The sequence below is a fragment of the Stenella coeruleoalba genome, assembly GCF_951394435.1.
Source record: "Stenella coeruleoalba genome assembly, chromosome: 11".
Taxonomy (NCBI): Eukaryota; Metazoa; Chordata; class Mammalia; order Artiodactyla; family Delphinidae; genus Stenella; species Stenella coeruleoalba.
Window position 1 is genome coordinate 23,747,113 of NC_137157.1, and position 27,501 is coordinate 23,774,613.

Below are 27,501 nucleotides of genomic sequence, written 5' to 3' on the forward strand. Positions count from 1 at the left end.
TTCATTCATTCAAGAAATACTGTGGTGCTCCTCCTATGTGCTAGATGGGATGCTTGGTACAATGCTTGCTGAGCGGGACAAAAGATGAACAAATGGATATGGTTCCTAAACAGACATGAGCTGGTGTCCTTGTTTTAAAGGTTTTTTTTCAGAGAAAGTAATTCTATAATCTTTTTTTAGCAATGTTTTCCAGGTCCACCATAGCTTATTTCAACACCTTAAAATACTTACCTTTGTTTTTTATTTCTATTAGCTCTCAAAAAACATAGTTGTACCCTTTACATGCATTAAGCTTATGACATGTGTGCATGTTTTCTTTGTTTGTTTGTTTTTTAAACACCTTTTAGGTTATATACAGCAAGGCAGAATAATAAAAAAATTAACACTTGTCCTAGTTTAAGCCTAACCATTAAGAAGCTTAGAATAAAAAGGAAACTGGTTCAATTTTAAATTTAGGCTACATAAGTCATATCAGAAACAACCTGCCCAGGTGTGCTGGGGGTTAATGCCACAGCTTTGCATTTAAGAAGAAGTACTATTAACTTTTTAAAAGGTTTCACGAAACCAGCACCTCCAAAGTAATGAAACTGGTCTTAATTCTTCCTAGTGGTTGTGCAGCTGCAGAACTCTTCATTTTTTCTCAAAATACTTCTACTTCATCAGCAACAGATGAATTCATTAACTTCATTATTAATTCAAACGATTTTTTCATTTTTGTAAGCCCCAAGGTTGTCTCACTAAGATCAGCATTCTCTCTGTGTGCCATAAAATGTAATCAATCTCTATTATAGTCATGAAAATGGTATTTGTCACTTTGCTGAGAAAAAAAATCAATGTATCTTCCAAGGCTGAGCAGGCATTTAATGCAGTGAATTGACTGTTAGAGAAATTTAGCTTGCCAGGAGTTTAGGACAAGCTAATCGAAATCTGGAGAATTCACAGAAGATTAGCCAATGAAATACATAGATATGCCATAGAAATTAATATTTAGGTAAAAGAATAACCTGTCATCTCCAATCCCGACGAGAAAATGGATTTAGACAGGCGAATCTCCAAGGGGTCGCCACTTTAAAAAACAAAAGTGAAATCATACACCAAGAAAACATTTCTTGAACATGGCTGATAAATAAGAAAGGCTTCATTCTCTTTTCCTCTAAAATTTACCAGGTAAAGAGATACTTTCAGAGTTGCAAAACTGTAAGAAACCTTAAAGGCAAGAAACCTATAGAGATATTCTCATTAGAAATACACTGGCTCTGGGGTTTAAAAAAAATTGTTTTGTTAATTGAAATATAGTTGATATACAATATTATGTAAGTTACAGGTGCACAATGTTGTGATTCACAATTTTTATTGCGTTTTTAAATTACTGCAGTGGTTAACTATGGAGCAAAAACGGTGTTGCAGAGTTGGGGAATTAGAAGCACATCTTGCCAGTCTTCCACTCAGAGAGGACCCCTGACCCTGATCTGCCAACTTCTGCTGACTGGCCTTCAGCAAAGAGGAAGCTTGACCCTTGACCACCACTTGTCAACAGAATAACTCTTCTAAATAGAAAATTAGCTGTCTTGAGCTGAAATCTACTTTTTAAAGAACTGCCACTCTTTGTTTCTAGTCCTATATTTGGAAAAATGTAAAGTCAGTCTTTGCCTTTCCTTTGAATCCACCCCTTACATGCTTAACGTCAGCTGTCGCTTCTTCCGGCCCTTTTCGTCTCTGGACATAACCTATATAGTTTCTTCACCCATTTCTCCTAGCACACCATTTACCATACACATGGTAAATTCAGAAAATTCATGGCATTGTCTTCCCAAGTCACTCCAATTTATCAATATCCCTTTTAATTTGTATCATCAAAAATAAAGTATGTTTATTTAAAGTATAAAACAAGTATGTTCAATAAGCATAAAATACATTAGAACCCTGTTTACTATAGTTGGAAACTGCAGTATAAAAGCAAATTCCCTCCTTCCTTCTCTCTCACAGTAGCTTCATTGGATTTGTTTTGGGTTGAGTTCATGATCAATTAGAAGAGAAGTTCTATGAAGGCAGGACATCTTGTCTGTTATGTTTACTGCTCCATCCTCAGCACTGAGCACACAGTATGCACTCAATAAATATTTGGTAAATGAATGTTGTGAACAAAGCAGCCATTTAAAGCTGCTACATCTTTCCTTACTTGCACTGTTTGACAAGCCAGGTCTCTTCCATTCTGTACTCATGAAACTGATTTTTAAAAATCTAAACATAGAGCTTTGTATCTGCCGAGTATTGTCTTGGTTTTGATCACATCTTGCAATAGCTAAAATGATATCCAAATGCATATACATGAACAAAAGATGACAATAAAGCAATGGCTCTGGTTAGCCTATGAATCAATGGATTCAAAGCCATTTTGTCATTGTCACACCCCATAGTTCTCAACTACAAAGTGGACATCTTTCTATAGGTTACTTTATTCCACTTTTAATCCTGCTATAATTAGTTATTACATTTACTCTTCAAAATGACACTCATTGTTTCCTACATGAGACAACTGAAGCAATTTGCCCTGGTTCACACCGTAAGTAAATTCTGGGGTCAGGATTCAAATTCAGGTACCTCAGGACCAAATCCTATATGTTTTTCACTATTCCATGCTCTCCTTCTTTGGAGAATTGAAAGATAATGTGAAAGGGAAAAATGGCAACGAATTTCTAAAGAGAGACCCTCTAGAATAATTTGTATATTCCTGATAACGAGGAGAAGTATGATTTCCCAAAGAGTTTATTATAAGTTCTCAGTAGAAAACAATTCTACTTAAGATAATTTCCCTTCTCTGCTCTAGAGTTTCAATTAGAGATCAAAATAATAAAAGAAACTTCAAATTTGAAATTTATGTCAAATTTTGAATTTTCATTCTTTATGACTGAAGAAGCTGATAGAGCTTGGAAACAAAAAAGTTTACAAGAGGAGAAATAAGATCCCAGTCGTGGACTCCATGTGAATAATTTTTTTGCACAATCACAAATCAACTGTTAAATTTAACTTTTAAAAATTGTGCATAAAAAAAATTTCACCACATCTACTTGTGTGGTGGGAGTAGCCAAAATAGACTAGTGATAAACTGAATTTTTTAAAAAAATTTGACCATTTTGGTGGGTGTCACATAGAGTAAACACGCATGACAAATATTTCCATCACTTACTGGGTTTCTGGAAGTAACTCCCTATGTAATAAAAGATCAAGGCAGTTTTGACCAATGAATTCAAACAATGCCAATTTAGTGAAAAATATACCCCTTAAATAGGCTAAGATTCTACTGAGACAAACTGGACAATCATTTGTTTGAATAACGGCATTATGACCATACAATGTACCGAGCCTTGAAAATTCAGTTTCTTAGAAAATAAAAGCACATGATGGTTTCATCTTCATTTCCAACAGATTTGTGGATACTCGATTCATTTTTATGACTTGTTCAATTACAAAGTAAATAAGTGACTCATAGAAATCACCTAGTAGATGGCAATGATGAAAACCAAAGATTTTATTTTCTCTACGGCTTTAACCTGCCCCTCTCTGGTTTTCATGAATAGGATTTTTTAATGCCTCCATCTGTTGCTGGCACTCTCAGAAAATGTTTCTCATAGTTCAACTGTAACTTTTACCAAAATTACAAAGTTGCTTTATTTCTGAGGTCACCAAACAAATCAAGTTAATTAAATGTATTTCTTTGATTCCCACATGGCAGATCACTAGATCTTAAGAGACAGTTAATCCAAGTCTTCTGTAAATATGTCTCCTCCGTTATAAGTCTCAGAGTGTAAATGTGCTCGTGTTAACTGAGCTATTCACAATAATTAATTTACTCAGCAAATCTCTGGTCACCCACTCTGTGTCAAACACTGCACTAGATTATGGGGATTTGAAGAAATGAGGCATAATCCCTTCCCTTCAGGTAGGTACAGTCTAGTGGATAAGACATAAACATGAGCGTAAACTTTCAACACAGCGGGGTAAATATAGCATTACAGGGAATCATTTAAGTTCACAGATGTCACCGGTACCCAGAAATGTGACTATCACACAGTAGGCGCTCGATAGATATTTGTTGACTACGGGAACACGTGAATGAATCAGGTTGCACTAGGAGCAAAGAGGAGAGTCACCTACGTCAAGCTAGGGCACTTGTGCTGGGGACTGGAGTGACGCATAAGGATGAGATGCTTGATTCAACTTACATTTGCTTCTGTAATATTCTAACCTCATTTAGTAAGGGGGGGAGGAGGAAGGGAAAGGTAGTGAGAGAAGGTAAAACCATCTTAATTGTCCATCTAAGAGGATTTTATTATAAGATGATTTCTCCTAAATTTCAGGCTCTCAGCCTGAACCTTGGAGGAAAGCAGTTCTTTTTATGCTGATTACATTGTGGCCCTAAGATATGAAGTAACATATTTGGATTTAAGTGGTTGAGAGCAGAATCGGACTAGCAAGTTCGGTATATAGTCCACTTTGTCACACCGCAGAGAATGTAGTAATGAAAGAGCTTTTTCTATTTGAAGGCAGACTTCAACAAATTTCTGTGACAGTAAATTGAAGGTTTGACTTAAGATGCCAACAGAAGAGAGGAACTCTAGTATCAGCTGTATGCCTACAGTGGAATCTTCCTAAATAAATTTATAATTATCCTTTCTCAAAGGTGTATCTTTATTATCCCTTACTAACTAGAATGCAAGGGAGAATTCAAGGAATTTCAAAGATACCTGTTGAGACAAAGTAATGATGGTCTCCTGGTTAAAATCCTATTCAAAGGATGAAATTTCTGAGAACTCATTTTACTACAAAAGCTCAAGCAAATTAAGCCAATGAGTCTAGGTTTCCTCCACTTATGCTACCTTACGCAATGATGAATCTAGTAAAGAAGACAAGCTGATTCCTGTCTAAATATTTGTCTTCTTTTAAAGCTGAGTTGAATAAATTAAGTCTTTCTGCCTAAACCTCCAAGATTGTGGTAAAAATAGAAGCAATGTTACAAATCTTGACTATTTAGTCTCTCCCACCCTACATAACTACATGACCACCTTCAGACTTCTATATTTTGCCCTACTGTTCTTTTGTCATAACCCTGGATCAATTTCTAACTTGGGGTAATTTAACGAATAGCTCTTTCTCTATTCCTGCTCCAAAGCTAGTCAATGATGCTCAAAAAACTTACAGCACTCGGCAGATTGGTGCCACTACGAAGGGATGACTTCAGAAACCCCGTCACTTACACCTACTCACCTCTCTGTCCTAGTCCTCCAGGCAGCTTCACTACTCTTCTTGTCAACTGTCTGCTGACTACCTTGCTTCACTTCCTAAAGAATAAAAGAGCCAAAAGGTAGAAACCTCTTAATTTTACCCTTTGACAACTGTCTTGAGCTTCTTTCCTCCTCTCTGGGAGGAGAGAGGTATACATTTTCCTTTCCAAGGTCCCTCTTCCAGGTGGATAGTATCCTCTTCCATCTCCACCAGGAGTTGCTCCATTAGGTAATCTGTTTCTCTTTCATTACAAACATCTCTCACTACAAATGTTCTCAAACCCCTTACTTTCTCAACAGTCTTCCTTTGATCCTACCAGTACTTGTAGCTACCATTCTATCTCCCTCCTTTCCTTCAACACCAAATGTGTAGAAAATGTAGGCTGCTTGCCTTTACTGGCTCAGCTTCCTCAAGTCATATTTATTATTCCACCCCTTATAATATGGCTTACATTCCCACTAATGCAATCTTTTTGAGATGACCATAAACTTCCTTGTTCCTAACCAAAGGCTGATGCTTCATCTCCATACTACTTGGCGGCTTAGTGAAATGTGGCACCAGTAGGATTCCCTTCTGATCAAAATCCATTCTTCCCTAAGTCTTCCCTGGCTTCGTTCTTCCTCCTTTGACAGACTCTTCCATGATGCTCATCCTTTAAATGTGAGCCAGTTTGCTAAGTTTCCAGCTGTGGGTACTCTTCCATGCTTTCATCCCTTCCCCTAGACTGGGGGTTTGGGGGAAAGGTACTCGCCTGTTACATAAATACTACAAACACTCACCTGCCTCAAAAGGTACAAATAAGAATGAAACAGTCACAGCTCTTTTGAGTTCCATACCCACATTACTGATCTCTGGAGATCTATACTAGGATTCTTTTCAAGTATTTCAAATTTAATATTTATTTCCCTCCCCATTCCCAGTAAATTTTTCTCTTCCAGTATTAACCGTAATGGCATTATTATCCATTATAGTCTTCTACACCAGAATATTCAGTGCCATCCTTAAGGGTTCCCTCTCTCTGTCCCATCACATTCAATTGGTCACTAACTTTTATCAGTACTAACTCAGAAATGTTTATTGTATCTAGCCTTTTTTTCTTCATTTCATCATTATGCTTAAAATCAGCTCTTTATTATTTGGGCATCTAGAAAATGATAAAATCTTCCTTATCTTTCCCTCTTGTTTATCCTTTTAGCCAGTATATGCATTTTTCCACAGTTGGCAGAGTTAACTATCTTAAATATAATAGTAATAATTACAACAACTAAGCATTTCAAATCACAAGCCTGTTTAAGAAACAAAAATGCAATCATATACATCGGCTGACTATTTTCTACGAGATTAAAAATTAAGATTCCTTTCGTTTGCATTCAAAGCTCATCGCCATCTGGCTTCATCACATCTTTCTAATTCATTACCTCTCTTTCTTCACATGTACATACACTCCAAGCATCACCATATTGAAATTCCCACCAGAATTGTGAGGTACCTTTGCAGGTGTTATTTTTTCTCTGCCTAGAATGCTTTCCCCCCATGTCTGCATTCTGCATCTTTTAGTAAATAGCTTGAATTTCATCTTTTTAGGTAAAACCTTTCCCAGTTACCCCACAGAGTTAATGAAACCAACTAAAACTTCTCTAATTCCTTGTGTGACAATGTACCCATTTTCCTGTCACCCTGACTTGACAATGAAGTCCTTTAGGACACAGAATTTATCTCACTCATCTCTTTATCTCCTGACCCTAGCAGAACACCTGGGTTATAGAAAGTAGTCAGTAAATATCAAGTTAATAAATGTTTTGATACATACATGTTTTACATTAATCACTGAAAATTAATGATGGGAATTCAGATAGGAAAAGAAACTCACCATTATTTTCATTTCAATATGTCTACCATTTTAAACACAAAGATTACTTTTACAAATTAGGTAAATAGCTTATAAAGACAGTAGATATTTAAGCCATTTTATAAACTATATTTATGGGACAAATTTGGACAGTAAACTAGATTGCTTGATAACTAATACATCACTGTCAATTATATTACAATATAAAATCTTATGTAGTCATATATGTTTATATTTTTCAGTCTACCTATCTAATTTATATATATTGAGAATATAATTTACCACTAAATATATCCACAATAACTATAATGGCCACTTTTATTAAAATAAATATTTTTAGTAATAAAATGACTTCATATATACAGAAGTCAATAAATATTTTAAATGGTTCACACCTTCATGTATTAAATTTATTGTGTATTTATCCTCTTGACAATGTATAAGAAAATAAACTGCTTTTCAGGTACCTAGATCGTACAATATTTTCTTTCTGTCCTATCAGAAAATTTACAAATCAAACTTTTAACCTTTTTTGGCAATAAGATCTATATAGGTAGAATTATTCTTAAATTCATTTCAAAAATTCTGTCATGGCAGTGATATCAAAACTTAAATCCAATTCTGAAATTTGTCTTTGTATTATATTGAAATCTCTAGAAGAATAAAAATAAGTAATCTTAGTAAAATGGGAGCCACCTGTGTAGTATCCACCCATTATCAATGTGCAACAGCAACTATGTTTTGTTAGCTGATGGGTCAAAAGAATGACAGGGTTAGTTACACATGGCATTGTCACCATATATACTTTTGGTTTTCATGAAAGGAACCACAGTAAGAAGCTTGAGATGTTCATTACTGCAGAAGACAAGTGTTACTCTCAGTTTCCACTGTAAACCTTTTCAGTTTTTGTTGTCATATCCAAGCCTTTGCTGTATTACAGTAGAAGAAATCCAAACACAGTCCTATGCAGCTGTCAATTTTTCTTTCAACTTTTGACAAAACCCGAATTCTTTGCAAGCAGTCATTCATTTAGAAGATTTGTATTCATCACTGATTACCTAGGCATTCTTGACTCAGAACTGTTTCTACACTAACCTGTGATTCTATAAGCATAATAATAGGAGTTAAGTATTAATATTTTCCTGATTGTTTGTTGAGTACCTTAAGGAAAACCATTACATTGATTTTGCCTTAGACACCTCTAAATAATTTGTACAATCTGACAACCAAATTTCACCCATTTCGAAGTATAAATCCCAGAGAGAACATGAGAACCTAATATTTTCCAATTAAAATCTTTCATAAGGCATCAACAGCAAAGTGAAATAAAAATGAACATAACATGAAGATTAAAATGAGATGCTCTCAAACAGGGGTGACCAAGGTTTCCAGGAAGATAATCCTTCCTATATTACTTCCTTCACCATTTCCTTCTCTAATCTTAGCAAGTAAGTCCAAGGGTCATTTGCTATGTTTCCAAAGGGTAGAACTCAGTATAGCAGTAAGTGAAAAGAAGGCACTTATTTTCCCTATCCTCATATCCTGGATATAAAACAAATTGAAGTCTGAAACCATATGTATTAGGATATCCAAGATATGGTGAAAATAAATATAAAAATAAACATAAGTGACCACTTTTAAAAAATGTAATTTTGTCTAAGAACTTTTTCTTCATGTTTCTAAAACGACATACAATACTCAGAGTCTTGTTTTGGGAATACAAAAGCCACAGATAAAAGCTGGGGGTTTATGATATCACACCCATTACACATGAAGATTATTGTGCTAATAATACTTTTAGGGCAATATTTTAATATTATCATGAAAATGCTAACATAAAATAAGAAGTACATTTTAGGAAATGTAGTCTTTGAAATTTGGACTAAACCTAATCATTAAAGTATATATGTCTGTGCCTTCCTAATCAGGTATTTACATCTACTTTCATTGGGCTTGAGATTTAATATAGTTTAATAAGACAGGGCTATACTAATAAATGATTCACAAGGTCCACATTTCTTGCTCAGCTTAAGAAAATTTCTGAAAGTCCGGTACAAATAACTACAAGCTGTGCAATTTTATATTTGTGGTTCTAAAGAAAACTGAGAGCTGATAGTTAATAAAACGGCTTCAGAAGGCTCAATGTACACGGGAAAAGGCAGAGCTGGCTCTTAGTAAGATGCAAAGAATAAAGCGTAGAACAGAAAGAAGGGATCAGTTGGGATGAGTGAAGAAGAAGACAAAACAAGAGAAAGTAGATTCTGAGTTTGATGTATGTGATGGAACTACCTGAAGCTCTTGAGCAAGAGAGTGACGTATTCAATACAGAAGTCAGGAAATATGACTCTGAAGGCTGCAATGGGTTCTACAGAAGGGAAGAAAGGTGAAAGACTAAACAAGTTGTCTTAGCAGTCTAGCGACAAGGAACATAAAGACTGCCATTTATATCATTCAGTATTGTAGCGTAGTATTCTTTCTTTGTGCACCAAAGAATACGGCTAACTTATATGACATTGACATTAATTTCAGATGATTAGGGATGTATTTACTCTCCATTATTCATTTAAACCTGATGTCACAGCCCCCAGGTCAGAATTCACAGCTCTTTGTGTGTGTGTGTGTGTGTGTGTGTGTGTGTGTGTGTTGGAGGGGGAGGGAGGGTTGTTTCACATTGACACACAGGGGGCCATTGTTGAATATTTGAACTAGTTACCAACTAGCTTCACATAAACATCTGAATTTCCAACTTTACAATCAGAAGATCTTTAAAAATTTAGAAGTCAAAATTGAAAGACCCGGCATTGCTGTATTTTTATATAACAATACATTGTCTTGGTTTTCAGACAGGGCATGCCTTTTCCATTTTGCTGCAGTTCCCAGTATTCTATAGCATTGCCCTGACTGAGCTCCCTTCAGTATTAATGTGAAGGGGTGGCTCATTTGAGTTCACAAATCTTAGATCTAGATCTTCCAAAATGGATTTATGTTTTGAAACCATTTTTCCCAAATAGTTTCTCTTGCCATGGAAAGTACTAATCAACAAAGTCTATCATCATATATATTAACTGCTTATAAAGAATTTTCATATATTAATATGATACACACAGTCATCCCATAAGCTAGGCAAAGCACTGATCACATCCACCATTTTACAGGTGAGAGAAAAGAAGTTGTGAGAAACCAAGAGACATACCTAGGCTGACCCTTGGTAAGTGTCCGAGTTGACATTAGGTCTTAGATCTTTCATCTTCTAGTAATTGGTCTTCTCACTCCTCCAAGCTCCCAGGGGTATATTCCAATTCATATATTCTGGGATTTACAGAATCTACCCTATTATGAAACCCACTCCCATCTCTCATATTTGCTCAACATTTTTTCCCCACTCCATCCTACCCCTGGACTCCACATTTCACCAAACCTTAGCCTCTATTCACAACTGGCTAGCTTCAATTGCTATTTCAGCTCCAAACTAAAACCTCACTTCCCGAGGAAACTTTCTCAGATACCCCAAGCCTTGGATATATTTCCTCACTAGTTAGACCCATTATACCCTCTACCTACCTTGTTGTCACATGCTTAACACTGGATGAGTATCTGTCTCCCTGTCTGGACCTCAAGTGCTACAGGATAGGAAGTTGTGTTTCTCATTCACTGCCATGTCTCTAATCCCTAGAAGAACTGTGTCTGGCACATGTAAAGGCCTGGTGCCAACTTTTTGGTTTTGTGTTTGAAAATAGTGTTTTAATTATATCAGTCTAACTTAATAAATGAACAGCGACTGACATTTATCGCATTTTCTACCAACTTCTTCAGATATTCAGATGTCTTTATTCATGTCAGAACAGCAGGATTCTGGATGGGAATACAGTATGTGTCTGTTCAAAAATAGGATACTGGGATTTCCTCTGGCCACTTTCTTGACACGTATAAGGATGTGCTACCTCCACACTTTAGCCGACATATACCGTAGTAGGGGCACCCCTTATCAATGACCCTTAAAGTCTGTGTGGCCTCACCCAGTGTCTAGTTTGTAGCCAAGCATTCTGAGGCAGCCCATTCAGCTCACTTGGGCAAATTTTCCTGTTGTTTAATATAATCTTGTTTCTTTGTTGGCTTTGTCTAAATTGCCAGTTAGCAACGCATGGTGACAGCCTTTATTCTTAAAAGTGCTTATTTACATTTTTAAAAGCACCACACTTTTCCCCTGGAATTCTCAAACAGAATAAAACAGGGCAGGGGTGATGTTTTAAAACATTCTCTACTCTTCCTATGGGTTTACTCATTTTCTTTTCTTTTCTTTTCTTTTAAACAAAAGCCTCTGTTTGGTCAAGGTTCCCATAACTAAAATTGATTACTTATAAGCTTGTTTTTTTTTTTTACATGAAATGTTATCTTAGGTATGCTTTGTCTTGTAGATCTTTGAGGCAAGGCTAAAGTCCTATTTAACAGTTAGGAACTCATTAACTACTAATGAATTTTATCATAGGGGAAGAAGGAAATAAAAATCATCAGCAGATGGTGAGTTTTTGAAACTAGAGGAAAGCTGCTGGCAGTCAATATAGCAAAGGCAATCGGTAGGGAGATACTGAAAGCATAAATAAAATGTTGCTTTTAGCCACTCTAACTTTTAGCTATTGTCCAGACACAAGGAATATGATGTGGAGAAACAGAGAAACAACATAAAATACTCCATCAAAACAGGAGTTCCACTGGGAGACGTATTAATGAAGAGTCCTAAGAAAACATGTCATGGATGAAAACTCAAGGAAAGTTACACTGCACAAAAATATTGATATAAGTGTTTACCATTATTAAATTTAAAACTCTTCTTGATTTTTCCATATCTAGGCTGCATGGCACTCATTTTGTGAAGCACTTTCTGATTCCACAGCTCGAGTTTGTCACTTCTCCTAAATTCACAGGCCGGTCAATCCCTATTTATTGTAGCAAGTGCTGCAATGCTCTAAATCTATCTCTGCATCCCTATGCATCCCCAACCAGGCTGGGAATTCTCTGAAGGTGGAACCAAGTCTTCATAAAGGTATCTCCCATAGGACCTGGCACATGGTAGGTACCCATAAATGAATGATCAGTGTAAGAATGTTTGCAGCAAATCTGAATAACAGATTAGATATCAAGGTAGGGCACTGCTTAAGGACAAGAATGGAGCTTCATTTGAATTTCAGGGTACTAAGGTCGCCAATGCCATGGTCAGCACAGGGCTCCATCATAAGGACAAATAAAGGTCCTCTGTATATTCTGCCACTATTTTTACCTCTACTGATTGCAGAGAGTTGGTAACGCAATTCACCACAATGATTGATCCAAACAGATCCCTGAATCTAGCACCTCTTCTGAGAAATTAAAGCCCAATTAAGATTAACCCTAACCGGCACTAATACCATGTAAACACAGCATTCCAAACATCAGTCATATGCTTGGAGGGGTGGGACAGGAATCAGACAAAAGCTAAGCTTTGTCTTGAAATCCGGGATATGATGATGCTAAATAAACATCAAAAATAGCGACTCTGACATTTTCTGTTTATTAAGCCTTTTCCCCTCATCTATTTCCCGCAGATACTTCTACAGATGGCTGTGGAGACAGGCACCTGCTGCAGACCCGGTTCTCCCCTGGGAAACATGTGTTCACTGTTTTTCATGGCCATTCTATTTTAAGACTTGCTTTCAGGAATGCCAAAAAAGGGACCGCTGCTAAGCTAACTTGCTCTGCCCAGCAAGAAGCAGGTGACAAGCATGTCTCTAGTCACTGTGGGAACTAACCAGAAATGTTTGCTTCGCTGGCTTTGTTATCGTACTGCTTTTAATCTCTTTCACCTACTTGAATACAGTGGGAGAGAATATTAATTAATCAATACAACAATGAACCTGTCCTCTGGAGAGAAAGTGATCTACCTGCAATATAGTGTTATCTCTATTATATCAAATAGGCTAATTTACAGTGGTCTACATTTCTCAGCTATGTAGGTTACAAGAGGATAGGCCTTCACATGATAGCCATATTCTATACAAAATTAATTTAGTTCCTGTGGGTACGTTGCTAAGACGTTCTATTTAACTTCAGTCAGATAAAAAACACAAAAAACAGGGCCCCTGACTTTTAACTTTTAACTGTGTTTTAGTATATTTCCAACATGGGTATTATTCAAGGCCTCATGGGTAAATATTGAAATTAAATCTATGGCTACAAGATTTTTGTTAATGAGCGTGGACACTGCCTTATCTTCATATTCCAAAGGCCTAAAGCAGCACTCCTCAAAGCACTGTCCATGCACTGGTGCTGGCATCAGCAGTTCTTTTATTGGTCCACCATGAGATAAAACAGAAATTGTGAGCAAGCATTTAGAAGCGCCTATAGCCACGTGAGAGTAATTTTATGTTTGCTGAATCTAATAATAAAAAATTGTGTTTTGTATGTCTTTTCTAATTTTATTTTTCCAGTAATTCAGTTCCATCCTATTTTAGGAAAGTATTAATCCACATCAGATTGTAAATTAAGAAGGGAAAAAAGTCCTTATTGAGAAGGAGCACACTCAGAATGGCAGGGCTGCCTAGTGTGCAGGGTCAGGCCAACCTGGATGAGATTCCAGCGCTTCCACACAGAGCCATGGGGACAAGCTGTTTCAACCCACTGTGTCTCAACAGCCTCATCTGCAAGATGCACATCACGCTGTTTATATCCCAGGATCTGTGGGAAAATCCCAAAGCACTGGCTTTGATATCAGAGAGCCCTCAGTTTCCTCAACTGTAAAAGGAGTATAATAATACCAGTGTCACAAAGTTGCTGTAAGGATTAGATAACTGGGTCATGTCTGTAGCTCAGTGCCTTTTGGCAACCACCAAAACCCCAAAGTCATCAGCTATTATTATTGAAAGTGTTTTTCTCACATAGTAGGTGCTTGATAAATATTAGCTTTTTTTCTTTTCTCACTTGTGTAGAGGGTGTTATGCCTCATGGGTTCAGTCCAAACTTCTGAGTGACCTGGGAGCATCTCAAACTGACCACGCTGCATATGGATGCTCTAAAGAACGATCTGGATCCTTTGAGAAAGAGTTTGTGGATCTAGCCCATCCATACAGGCCCCTTCTGTTTAACGGTAGACATTTCTCCTCTTAGAGTTTCATCTGAGAATTTCTCTCTGGGATGTCTCTGCATTAAATGATACAACGCTGGCAAAAGGCAACTGACAGCAATACCATAAGGATATACAGAATAGCTTTTTCAGGTAATAAGGGACATTTTCAAAGGGAGAGAATCCTATCTCCTCTTTCACAAATTACTAAACGCAATGTGTCTGTTCATGTTCTCCCTTAAAAAGGCCGCTTGAGGAGGTAGTCATAATGGGTGAAAAGAAGACCAAAAAAGCTTCTACTCCACTTTTGAGTTTACAAAACACTTCAGTTGATTCATATAACACCAAGGCAGAGCCCTCTCTTCCCCCTTCATGGACCATTAAAGCTAAGAAATGAAAGCGTTTTCCAACCATACGTTGCCCGTGTAGGCATACCTGAAACATGAACCCAGTCCCTCAAATCCTCAAGCCTGTGCACAGAAAATACAGGTACAGTAGTTACAGAAACGAAGAAGACGATTTCAGGAGCATGTCTCAGAATAATAGTTTGATGTGTGAAAAACTTTAAATCATGAATACAGGTCTTTGTGAAAGAAATACAATGGATAACCAAGAACGAATATGTGGATGGGATGTGGGTAGAAAAAAATGGTTGTATATCCCCAAATAAAGAAGAGTATTAGGAAAAAGTGTTCAAAGGTCTACCACTTGTGGTCTAAGGCATAACTAGATTCAAAACCCACAGATACAAATGAAAAAAAAAACCAGAAAATCTGACAGACATTCCTAAATGACCCCAAGTGTAGAGAGAGGCAGCCTTTGAGGATGTTAGACAACCCCCAGAACAACCTTACCCCTTGGCTCAGTTAACCATTCCCATGCTGGGGAGACTTCCAGAAGGCAAGGGAGAGATCACATCGTCAAATTTCTCTAGCTGCTGTCGGATGCCTGCAATCTCATCAGCTCTGTATTTGATCTTTGATAAGAGGTCAGTGACCTTTACAAGGACAACAGCTCAAGTGTTCTCCATCATCTAGACCTTTGTGGGGATAAATTTCAGGTCCTTACTTGAAAGGAGGTTTTACTCTGAAAGGCAAGAAGAGAGGCAAGCACCAGGCATTCAAATGGAGTAAGGAGAGAATGAACCTTCTCAATAAAAGCTGGCAATGCTGAAGGTGGATATTGACTTTTCACAACTTTGCCTAAGATTAGCCATCATTCTTTGAATAATGCATCATTTAGAAAACTGCATATCCAGGGTATGTGTGTATCTGCACTGACATGAAATAAATAATAGTAATACTAAAGATCATTGCTGGTATTTATTGACCTCTTACCGTCTACCGAGGCTTGTACTTTTTACACTCATTATTCCATTTAATCTTTACAGCAACCAAATGGGGGTGGGTGTGATTGCTTTCCTCATTTTATAGCTGAAGAAGCAAATTTAGAAACTGTTTATACAGCTAGTAAGTGGTAGAGCAAGAATTTAAACCAGTCAATCCAATTTCAGTTTAACCTCTACCTTTGTGCACTAAACTTAGGCTGCAGTGTTTTCATCATAACACACACACACACACACGCACGCACGCACGCACATGCACATCAATATTCTAGACCCTGTAGCAAAGAAGCCAGAGCCCTCTACCCATTGCATTTTTAATCTCCTGGTTTAATATGCACCAAGTACACAAAAACTGGATTAAGAAGGAGAAGAATGCAGCAGTTCATCTTCAGAAAAGTTGGGAAACAAGGAGGGAAACAGTGAAAGTGGAAGGACATAAAACTATTAAGTGTGGAACATTTGTCAAAGTAGAAATGGAAAACGAAGAAGAACTTTCTGTATCTCTGAAAAACAAACACTGAAAATGTAAACTTTTAAAGTGTGAAGGAACTGCTCTAAGTTCACCGAAAACCTACAGATTCAACGGGGCTTTCTGCCAAATTCTGACAATGCTCATCTAAAATCCCTGGGTAGAAAAATGTGCACAGTATTAGTAATTATGGTAGTTTACAACTCACCTATCAAATGCCAACTCATGGCTCACAAACTCGTATATCTCTATTCTGTGCTTTTCAAACTTGCATAGGAATATCCAGGATATGTGAGAGTTGGGGGAGGGGGTAGGACAGTGCTTGGCACATAGGAGAAGCTCAGTAATCGTTCTCTGAATGAGTCATGAAAGGGTAGACATGGCACTCATCTCAAATATCAGTTTTATTCAGAGGTAAGCAAATTAAAACTTTCTTATATAATAAAACAATCACAATACATAATGGAATAGAATACAAAATGTAAGTGAATTTCTAAGCTAAAACCCAAAGCTGCAAATTAAAAATGGACTTGTTTTGACATCTGTTTAGGGCTGCACCCCCATTCCCCAGGGACGCCTTAGAGAGACCCTGTTCTCTCCCCTCCACCATTTTTATTACTTGGCTGAAAAATTTGGACAAGTATATACATATGAACATGTGTGTGCATATATTTAACCTGGATCATGGATCACTGACCTTCATATTTAAAACTGAATTTGTTTAAGGGAACTGTTATCTTTATGTTACATTAGAAAGAAATGGTGCATCCTTCCTCTTAGCTCGTTAATAGCACAGTGGCCCCTAAGAACCATAGTAGCTGAAGGGTAACCACTTCTTTCCCTCTCTTGTCACCATGACAATTATATTGTGATTCACATGTCATGCAGTTATTTGATCCAAAAACAAAAGACATTTTATCTTCCAGAATAAAAAGACATTTTATCTTTTCGTTTAACAAGTTAGAAAAAGAAACACAGTAAGAAAGAAAAGAGAAAAGAAAAAGAAACAAAAGATTCATCCTTATTCCCCATGATTCTACTCCTTACCCCTGATCACGACTATCCTGGGAAAGGGTTTTGAAAGTCAGAAAGCACTAACTAAACAAATGTGAGTGAGATCTCATGCTACTAGACAACCAGGAGGCCACGTCATCCACTAAAGTACAATGGAGGGTAGCCATGTCGAGTGTCCCAAAGACTTTGGCTATACTCATGACAATGTTGCTTTAGTCAAGCAAAGAATTGCATGGTGACTTTGAAATATTTTAAACTTATTGATCCTGAACCTTTCTTTAGAAAATAAATGAGTATCAGAGATTCTTCATGGACCCCAATCGACATTTATAAATAGAAACTCTTTGTCAACTTGAGGCCAAACTGGCTAAAGAATTTGTCTAATGGCTAAAATAGAAGGGACTTCACACTCCTGAAACTATTCCAGGTACAGTCATGGTGTGGACATCCATTGGCCTTTAATCATTCATATATATGTGTGTGTATCCATATATGCACACTTACATATATATGTATGAAAACAATATATTTATATATTGTTAACACTTTAAATGTTATTTTTCCATTGCACCCTCTGTTAACTTTTGATCCAGTCTGATAAAACAAAACAAACTAGGTTTATACTTCATGGTAAGAAGATACATGTATAGGCTCTAACTCTAGTGAAAGAAGACGTTTTGTAAAATTTGTTTCCATATAAGGCATGTGGGCACCAGCTGAGGAATATTTGGATTTATTCATAAGATCTGCTATGATATTATCACAATATTTCCATGTATCTCAAGAGTGCTAGTCTTCTCACCTTAAATGTATATTACATTTATCCCTCCTAGATGACTCTCACACAGTGCTCTTAAGCTTCCTTCCTTAAAATATATATTCAGTATAGATGCAAAATTACATTATTCATCCCAATTTCACCACTCACAAGGAAATCCCCTCCGAGGAGACAACTGAACAGCCCACTGCTGCTCAGGCAGAAGGACTAACGCCTTTCCTCATGCCGTCTGCTTCCTAGGCTCTCCTCTGCAAGGACGTGAGAAAAGGCATCCAACGTGGCAGAGCGACAGGTCAAAAGGTCAAGGATCAATACAGTGATGTGTGTTAGGGTATCTACCTGATTAAGTGAGCTTCATAAAATATTTAAAGAGGTTTATACTGAGGAGATACTAATCAAATTAACAGAACACAGAGAATTCTCAATTTCTTGGTCTAATAGAAGCAAACAGTAACATGTAAAATGTACTGTCTGAGGACCTTCACAAATACCTATATTTGATGGGAGTTTTCACCCTGCCCATCTAGTTTCTGCTAACCCAGGAGTTACTATTAAAACTACTTGGGATTCCTCCACTACATCTTATTTACTCAGTGATAGGAAGTAGCCCAATAACATGCTGAGTAGAAGGGGATACCCATCTGGATTGACAAAATGCACCAGAGTTAATCCTCGAAAGTGAAATTTCTGCATCCTATAATCAAGAGTTGCTGGGCATTTGATTAAATACCCCAGGCATTTGGTCCCCAACCTACTTTTGTTTCTCTCCACAACTGGCAAACAAGAGAGATTAGAGCAAGAACCTGAAGAAACAAAGTGTGTACTTTAATACAGAAATGCTTTTACCTGTCATGCCTGCTGGGAACAAAGTGGGCTGAGCTTTCAAAATGTTAGTCAGCTTAATTCCCAGTTGGTGGCACTGGGAAAATGTAGCCATGCAGTCTTATTGCTCTGTTTCTGTTCTTTAACTGCCAACTGGAATACAATAGAGGAGTCAAAGGGAAACAAAGGAGAGATGGATCCAAAAAGAACCCGAAGGATGACAACAAAGCACGCAGAGAAAATGCTAATGAGTCAAAGACACTGCTCGCCGAAGTTGGCATCCCAGACTATTTTCACACTAAAGACAATTATGCTTCAATTAACTGCCACTTTTCCCCTCAAAAACTCATGCTTTACAAACTACAAATTATCTAGTGGAAATTCCTCACTGCAACGCTTCAGGAAAAGTCACAGGATGTGCTTACCCCAAAGAGAGAATGGTTACTACCATGTTGCTCAGAAATGGACAAGATACATTTTACATATTGTGGGAGATTTTGGTATAAACATAAAGGGTAGTGCTGTTGAAAACACTAATATTTTTGGACTACAAAAAGAGCCCATGAGCTCTTTTTTTCTTTTTTCTTTTTTTTGCGGTACGCGGGCCTCTCACTGTTGTGGCCTCTCCCGTTGCGGAGCACAGGCTCCAGACGCGCAGGCTCAGCGGCCATGGCTCACGGGCCCAGTCGCTCCGCGGCATGTGGGATCTTCCCAGACCGGGGCACGAACCCACGTCCCCTGCATCGGCAGGCAGACTCTCAACCACTGCGCCACCAGGGAAGCCCCCATGAGCTCTTTTTTGATGGAAGACGGTATCTGTACCAAATAAAGGGGACTAGATATTTGAGAATTCTCACATTGTATCTACAGGCACCTGGAACTTTCCATATATCTGGCTCCTCCATCACCTCTCTGTTGTCTTTTGTACTTCTTTTCTTCCCATGCAGACGTTATATTATTATAACAGTAAATGCAAGCCTGTCACTTACCATGAAATCTTTAGTTTCCATTTTACTTTTAGAATACTTCAAAGTATTCCATTGTCTTTGGTTTGATCACATTTAAGAATCCACACATCAAAAGTTAAACTTCATCAAATGTTAGAGAATTGTATGCCCTTCCCCCACAATAAGAATTATAATGTACTTAATTTATTTTTATTTAAACATGCATGGTACACTGAGTTGTAATTTACTAAGCTGGAAAGGATGGAAAAACAATAAAAATAATGTAATTTATGCACAAATAAAATACATTAAATAGCCTTGCTTTAAATGCCTCAAATTGGCCACAGTTGAGACAATGCATATAAAGCTTTATAGTATGGGTTTCTGTGTCAAATTGAAATCCAAAACTTTCTTTGGGCTGAGATAATAATAAATAAAATTAAATGTAACCTCAATTTATGGGACATGACAAAATCTTACCTCATTAGATGGGACATCTAGAATGTTGCACTTTCCATGTTATTTTACTAATAATGCAGCAGCAGACTTCTAATAGTCTTTCTTATAGAACATTGTTCTTCTGGGTAATCAGAGTCAGGGTATTAACCAGATTATCCAAAACTAGAATACAAATTATAAACAATTTTTGTTGTTTCTATTGTTTCAGCCAGTCTGAAAGTTCAAGATAAGAAAAAAAGTGTTAAGAATTTTCCACTGGATATCAAAAAGAAAAAAATATTAAGGTAATTCTATATATTACCACGAACGTGCTAGCATTTCATATTTTAACTTCCTTATAATCAGTTTTTGATCCCACAAAGTATTAAAACTCAAATTTTATCTACCCCCAGACATAGAAAAGTGGTGGTAATGTGGCAATTTTCTACTTGGAGGCCTGAATTATCTTCCTTGATCATCTGCTGTGCTCAAATTCATTATAAAAATGACCAATTTACCACCTTGCTTCACACGAAGAAGACAATACCACAGAATGTGGGTCCCAGGGTAGAACAACCAAATGCTACCTGGGGACAGATGAGCAAGCTAAAGCATGTGTGAGTAACTTAAAATGTTCCAGTTATTCTTTTGCTTATAACACAATTTCTATACTCCCCATTATGAGCTCCAAAAACACACACTTGGAAGCAAGAGCCATGAGCATATGTCATTTTCAACTGCCGGAAGCCAACTCACAATATATCGCTTACCTTGTACAGAGATGGAGCAGCACAGGGCTCACGATAGGACGAGTGATGCATGAGATGTTCTTCAGCTCACTTCCCCTGGGATTTATGCTTCCAAACCTAGGAACACCGTCTGCCTGCATGGAAGGAATGCTAAGCAATGCGGTCAAACAACCGACGCATTATGTATAGTTTTTCAACTTTGCGAAATCTAGAAGAAACCGTAAAATAAGTACACAAATAAGCAAGTATGTGTCTAAAAATCATGGCACAAATTTGCTGGACGAATACACAGTTTAAATAAGGAAGATTAGGGCTCATATTTTTAAGTTTGTGTGAATAATATGCTTTTTCTTAGAAGCTGAAGGACTATTGCCTTCTTGGTTACAGGTTTATGAGACAGATTGTTTTGTATTGTACAACGCAAGTATTCCACAAGGAAATCACTGGATCTGAATTACAGATAAAATGTTGGTCAAAGAGTCAACTTTTTTTCAAAAGTACCCAAAGGAATAAAGAAAAGAAGTGAATCTAAGAAAAATATATGAGAAAAATGTATATGCTCAAATTCTCATTTGACTGCCTCATTTAATTTTTTTGAAAAAAATGTCACCAGTTTTGTAAAGGCATAGTTTCAAATCAGACTTGTTTCTAGTCTAAATTTAGCCTCTGTTCCTTGTGTCATATATCTTCAGGCATGAGAAGAAAAATCAATGCCCTTACTCACCTTTGGAAGAATTTCACTGCCAAGTCTCTGTGGCTCTATGGGATCCAATAATCCATGGCTCAATATCGATTCTTCTATGACACCTGTAGAAATGGCCTCTCCTTCCTTTCTAACAAAATATAGCAACAAAAGGCGTGTAGTTTCTGAATAAATTAAACAGAGGCTATTAGGCACAACTTCATCCTACAAGGAAATGTGGTCTACATTTTCTAAAAAAAAAAAAAAAAAGTCACCTTCGCTTGATTTTTCTGAGCCACTTAACTTTCTAAGGATAACATGAACATATATTTTAAAAGATAGTTTGAATGTAATTTTCTTAAGTATGTTGCAGCTAACTCATACATTACAAATAGTACTTATTTTTCTAAGAAAATAGACAATGGTAAAGCCTATCAAACTTCAATTCCCAATTTTAAAATATCTCCAAAATCAAAACCCTTTTTAAATATGAGAAACCACAATCACGTCTTGAAAATCAAAACTTTTGATAAAATTGAAGACCCTTCCAGGCAGTGGAGTAGAGCATATCAAATCCTAGGAGAGAGGGTGGGTTAAACTTTTGGGTGTGTTTTACAGCATTTTTTTTTAAAAGAGTTGGGAGAACAGGTAAGAGCCATCACTTTCCTTGAGAAACATAAATACAAAACCAAAATCAAAACCCAAGAAGTCTTGTTTCCAGCATTCTTCACACACCTGATATAAACCTCAAAGGTACTTGTTTCACTCTGGGCACAGTGTTTTGGGCGTATCTTAATATATTCCCTGCAGCCATTCTGCACTGAGTGGAGTAACTACGGTTGGCAACCCACTCCATCACTCACTCCATCAGCCTGAGAATCTACAAATTAAGAATGCAGTGTTAAAAAAAAAATTCCTTTTACCTTTGCTTTTTCTCGTAAAGTTCTAGAGAAGAAAACACAAAGCAGGTTGTTTCCCACTGTATATGTGACATGTGATGTCTTGGTTAAAAGTGACACAGCCATGGTGCACTCTGACAGGTCTAGTGTTAAGACCTGACAGATAGAAACCTGCAAGAACAACCTCCCTGCCACAGATATTTAAGCTCATGTTCAAACTTTGACTTGATAGTCGCTTCATCAGCTTGCGCAACAGTGAGTGCTACTGCCTTTCAAGTTCATTATAAATTATGCTATTCTTCACATTACTGTCAATTTAAGCTCCCGTTTTACTAAAATGCAGGTATCTTAACCGCTCATCAAACCTGTGCACATTTTTGAGTTAAAGAATTAGATCAATCCAAACTCCAGTTCTCAAGGGAGAAGTTCCATTGTTTATCAGGCCATGTCTACACTGGCTGAGCAAAGCGCTCGGTTCAGAAGGAGAAGCGCCTTTGGCAGCTAGAGTCCACATAGCTGACCCATGGAGGCTCGGGTGGACCTTCTTCACCTAATTACACAACAGCAATGAGGTTACTGAGCATTTGATGAAAATGACCCATGTTGTTCTAATTTATTTACATGGTAGTCATTTAGAACGTAATTCAAAGAACCTATAATAAGAATGTTTACACATCACAGGCAACGATGAATGTGAGTACTGAAATACCTGATAACACAACATTTGGTTTAACCCAATCATATTCTTCCTAAACAAGACAATGGTGGCATGATTTAAAAATGCAATACTAGATTAAGCTGTTCTAGATTAAGCTTATAGCTCTGATTTTATATTTATGGAGAACAATCTTCAGAGTTCAAATAATTAAAAAGATTAGTTCAATCTCACACAAAAATGGGTCGAAATGGTAATTGATATTTTGGAGGAAATATTTACACTCTTCCAACTTGCACCACCAAAATTTAGTAACAACCGGGGTGCATTCTATTCTGGGGACAGTACAATGCCCTCAGATCATCTTGAACATGGAGATCCTTTCATCAATTTTTAGAATAAAAAGAGGTTTAGCAGAAATGTTCTTCTACCAGCTCTGAAATTACAGGCTTCCCCCTTCATCCACCCAAACACACTCCATCCTGTAAAATAATAGATACAACACTAATTACATTTGGAATTTTGCCAGGATTCCCCCATTGGTGAGCAGGCAGAGTTGGACCAAATTGTCCTGAAGGAATAAAGCCTCTCTCACTCCCATGGATGCCCTCAAAGGGCGTTAGGCAGCATCCATTCCAACCCTTTGAAGAAAGGAGGAATGTGTGGGAATTTATCAGAACTGTGCTCCTCGAGCGTCACTTTACCTTGCCCCGAAATAAATTAGCTATGTTTATGCTATGTAAACTCCAAACCCCAGTTTCCCTAATGCAGGTAGAATTACCTCCCATTTTTTTTCTGCTACTCCCATCTTCAAATTTTTGAGGATAGGGGGTTAGTCTCTCTGTTTAATAATCATTCAATTTAGATGCTAAAGCCCCTTTGTCTGGGAGCAAGATCCTACTTTCAGACTGAGTCATGGAAACACACTTGTTGGCTAACTTATAAATTACCACTCAAATTCTAAAACCAAAATAAATCTAGGTGATCTAAGAATCGCTTTACATAGCCAAGTCTATCTAAGATAAAATGAATCTAGTATCTTCTTTTCCTATGTGAAAGCCCTAAGAATGTCTAAATATAAAACCACTGTTGCTATCTTTGCCACACCATGTTTGAGCAACTCGTGATGATGTTGATGATGATGATGATGACGACGACAGAGCAAACACCCTTACTGTGTGTCTGGCACTGTTCTAAACGCTTTATAGACATGAACTCATTTAACCCCCATGACAACTCTGTAAGGTAGGTACTATTATCTCTCTTTTACAGATAAGGAAACAGAGTCACAGAGGCAGCAAGGAACTTGCCCCAGATCACCTGGTCAGGAAGTGGTAGGGCTAGGATTTGAATCCAGGCAGTCTGGCCCCAGCGTCCTTTTACATTGCTTCCCTTCTCTTTGCCCTGCCACGGTCACCAAACCAATGTCATTATGGATAGAGACTTATATCAAAACATGGTTTCTATACATGGGCTCTTCCTTTCCTATATCACTGGAATTAATATGCCTGGAACGAAAGCTTTACCCTATGAACTTCTCAGGGCCCTGGGCTTGTTTATCTGCTTTTTCCTCAGGCATTTTCTTCTATATTGAGCCAGCATCTCCTTCTTTCAGAATAAGTTCGATGCACTCAGATTCTCACTAATCTTTGTTTCGGGATACCATTTACTCCCTGAAAACTTAAATCCTGGAAGATGCTCACTGAACGTGAAAATAAGTCAGAAAAGAACTGCAAGAATAAAAGTCATGAAGTAGGGCCTTTAGTAGAGTAGGTACCTAATTGCAGCCTAATGGAGTCGGGCCTCCTGAGGTCAAATCCTGACACTACCTTTCGCAAGTTGCACAAGTTATTTATGTCTCTATGACCTAATTTCCTCACCTATAAAATGGGAATAAAAATGGTACTACCGCTGAGGGTTTTGAGGATTAAATAAACTAATCCCTGTAAAATGCTTAACTTACTGCATGGCACGTAGTAAGCACTCAATAAACGTACACTACTGTTATTATTAGATTTAGTTTGTATAGATTAGACTTGAGCTGCAACTAAGCACTAACAATCAAAAGTTTTGCCATTTCAGTGTAAAAGCATTAATACAGATTTTGGGAAAATTGGATGTGGTCGCAGGAAATTCTTTCAGCCCAGGGACAATTTGGCTTTGAAAATTCACCATGACATAGCTCCACAAATAATTTCATTCCCCTCTATTTGGTGAGAGCACAGGCAAATTACAGAAGATGACAGAACTACCTAAAAAATCATCAGCGCTTACAATGCTGTCAGACACCCGCCTCGAGAGCCAGAAGTAGTTATTTCTATACGGTTACGTTTTAAGTAACATAAAAGGATTACTTGCTTAATTGTTTGTTTTTTATATCATAATCCAGATTTCTGCACAGAGTTACTGAAGAGACATTGACCGGGGCAGCAGAGATGCAATTTTAACAACTGTGCGATTCAGCAGCAGGAAAACTGTCTACACACCCAGCTTGTCTTTTCTTTCTTTGCTCCCTTCCTTTCTCTATATTCTGAAAGCTTAGGTTTATGCTTAAGTCCCAACTCTTTGAGGCCACAAGGGAGACTTAGAAATGGCTCCTTAGGAACCTGAAATAGAAATTTCCATCGAAGAGAGAGTAATATAAGTACTAGAAGAAGATGACTCGCTGAATGCCCACTAGCATTGAGCTCTTCGGTAAATGTTATACAGAGAAAAAGGAACAGATTGAAACCTTTTTTCCTTTCAGTTCTAAAACGGACGCAGTCACCAGAGAGAGAAAGCAAGAAGCCTGGAGGCCCCTAAAAGAGAACTACGGAGAAGCTATTCTAGGTAAAGCTCACACTTTTGCCTGGATGTTCTCAAGATGCTGAATTGCATTTTTGTGGTCTAGGTGCCATGGAACTTGGGTACCACTTGCTGGTCCCCAAGGGGCTAGCAGCGAGCTGGGGAACATTTCCCTCATTTCCCAGTCCGTCAGACGTGGGTACTCTTTGACAGTCCTGAGGGGAAGAAAATATTGATGTATAAAGTAGTACCCTAGTCAAGAATTGAAATTTTGAATAAAGGGGTCAGTGTGTAGCCTCATCTGATACAAAGAGAGTAGACAGAAAAAGGAATGGTGAGACAAACACAGAAGGTGTTCATTTTAATCCTACATCTGCACCTGTGAAAGCTCACCACCGTCAATCTTCAGAAGGCTCAGACTTATCAACACACAGACGAGCAGACATTCCGAAATGAGATTTTAGCAATAATCAGGCTCCAGTTCTCCAGATAAGGATGGTGTGTCCCAGAAAGTCACCAGCCTAAAGGATCATTGAGTGAGGGGCAATTCTAGGATTAGAACTCATGGAGATAGAAGAAAGTGGCTGAAGTATTAGAGAAGTAAATTTCCTGATAGCAATTGTTATTCCAAAGAAAATGGAAAGGCCGGGAAACAAACGTCTTCTACTGGCAAGAGAGGTCAGCAGCCTCAGCTGGGAATTATCTACACGAATGACAGAGGCGTGAAGACGAGATGCTGTACTCGGCATTCTGCGACCAACAGGATGTGGGGAACAGGGGCAATGAGGAGTCAAAGAGCAGAATCTGGTTTCTTACTTGAGATGCTGAGCCATCCGGAGCAAAGGAAATGGACCGTCTCAGCAATTCTATGGGAAAGTTATCCTACACTCAGGCTTTCTATCTGCGAGCATCATTCAGTCCACGGAGCACTGTGCCAGGCACGAAACTCTCCTTAACAAATAAAATTCTCATTTGCATGGAGCAGTGTAATTTTTTTCTTATTGCCACATATAAGGGTCTCATTTAAGGCCATTTAAATCCTTTAACTTGAGTGATTTTAAAAAGGATGCTACTTATTTCATATCATATACAAATGTCAACAAATGACATTGATTTTCCAACACCAGATAATCTCCAAACACCAAATGGGAAGTTAAAAGAAAAGGAAAAGAGAAAAATCAGATCTGCCGAGTGGTCCTCACTGACCACTCTGTGGACCTGCTGTCATTTCTCATTATCCTTTTTTATGATTCCCCACACAGATTCAACCCAGGTGATTTGGTTCTTAGCAGAATGAATGTGAATTAATTCTGATCATAAATTTTCATGAGACAACACTTCTCAGATGTTCCAAATGCAAAACTTATCTTTTTCTGTGGTGAAACTGGAAATTCTTTTCTTCGGAAACCTTGACTGTTTCACCTCTGCTATTTTGTCTCAGTGGAACAATCTGCATATCAGGAAGGCTGGATGCGACAGAAGTGGAATCTCAGGCTTCCTGCATCCTTACCTCCATTCCATGGTTACGTATTTCTCCCTCCCTTTCATTCACAAGTTTTATAATTTCGCAGAATTACAAGTTGTACAGCACGACATCAAGCTTGATCTTGCCATTATGCCTGATTGTTCAAAATTACACTAGTCCCAGAATGCTGACAGAATTCCTTTCAATATCTTCTCTGTTGGTTTATGAA

General features: G+C 37.7%; 1 long non-coding RNA gene across 17 annotated transcripts in view; it reads right to left on the bottom strand.

Moving 5' to 3' along the window:
- Positions 1 to 27,501, bottom strand: part of LOC307193980 — a 109,862-nt gene that overhangs the window by 43,636 nt on the left and 38,725 nt on the right. For 6 of the 17 annotated variants that reach the window (XR_013830451.1, XR_013830452.1, XR_013830453.1 and 3 more), the window contains 5 exons: positions 21,512 to 22,349; positions 20,809 to 20,921; positions 20,081 to 20,272; positions 18,678 to 18,806; positions 15,080 to 15,311 (listed from right to left, as the gene is read on the bottom strand). This is a non-coding gene — a long non-coding RNA (uncharacterized lncRNA). Of the gene's footprint in view, positions 1 to 15,079; positions 15,312 to 18,677; positions 18,807 to 20,080; positions 20,273 to 20,808; positions 20,996 to 21,511; positions 22,350 to 27,501 lie in introns of all 17 variants that reach the window. The other 11 variants (XR_013830463.1, XR_013830466.1, XR_013830457.1 and 8 more) reach the window with 10 other exon arrangements.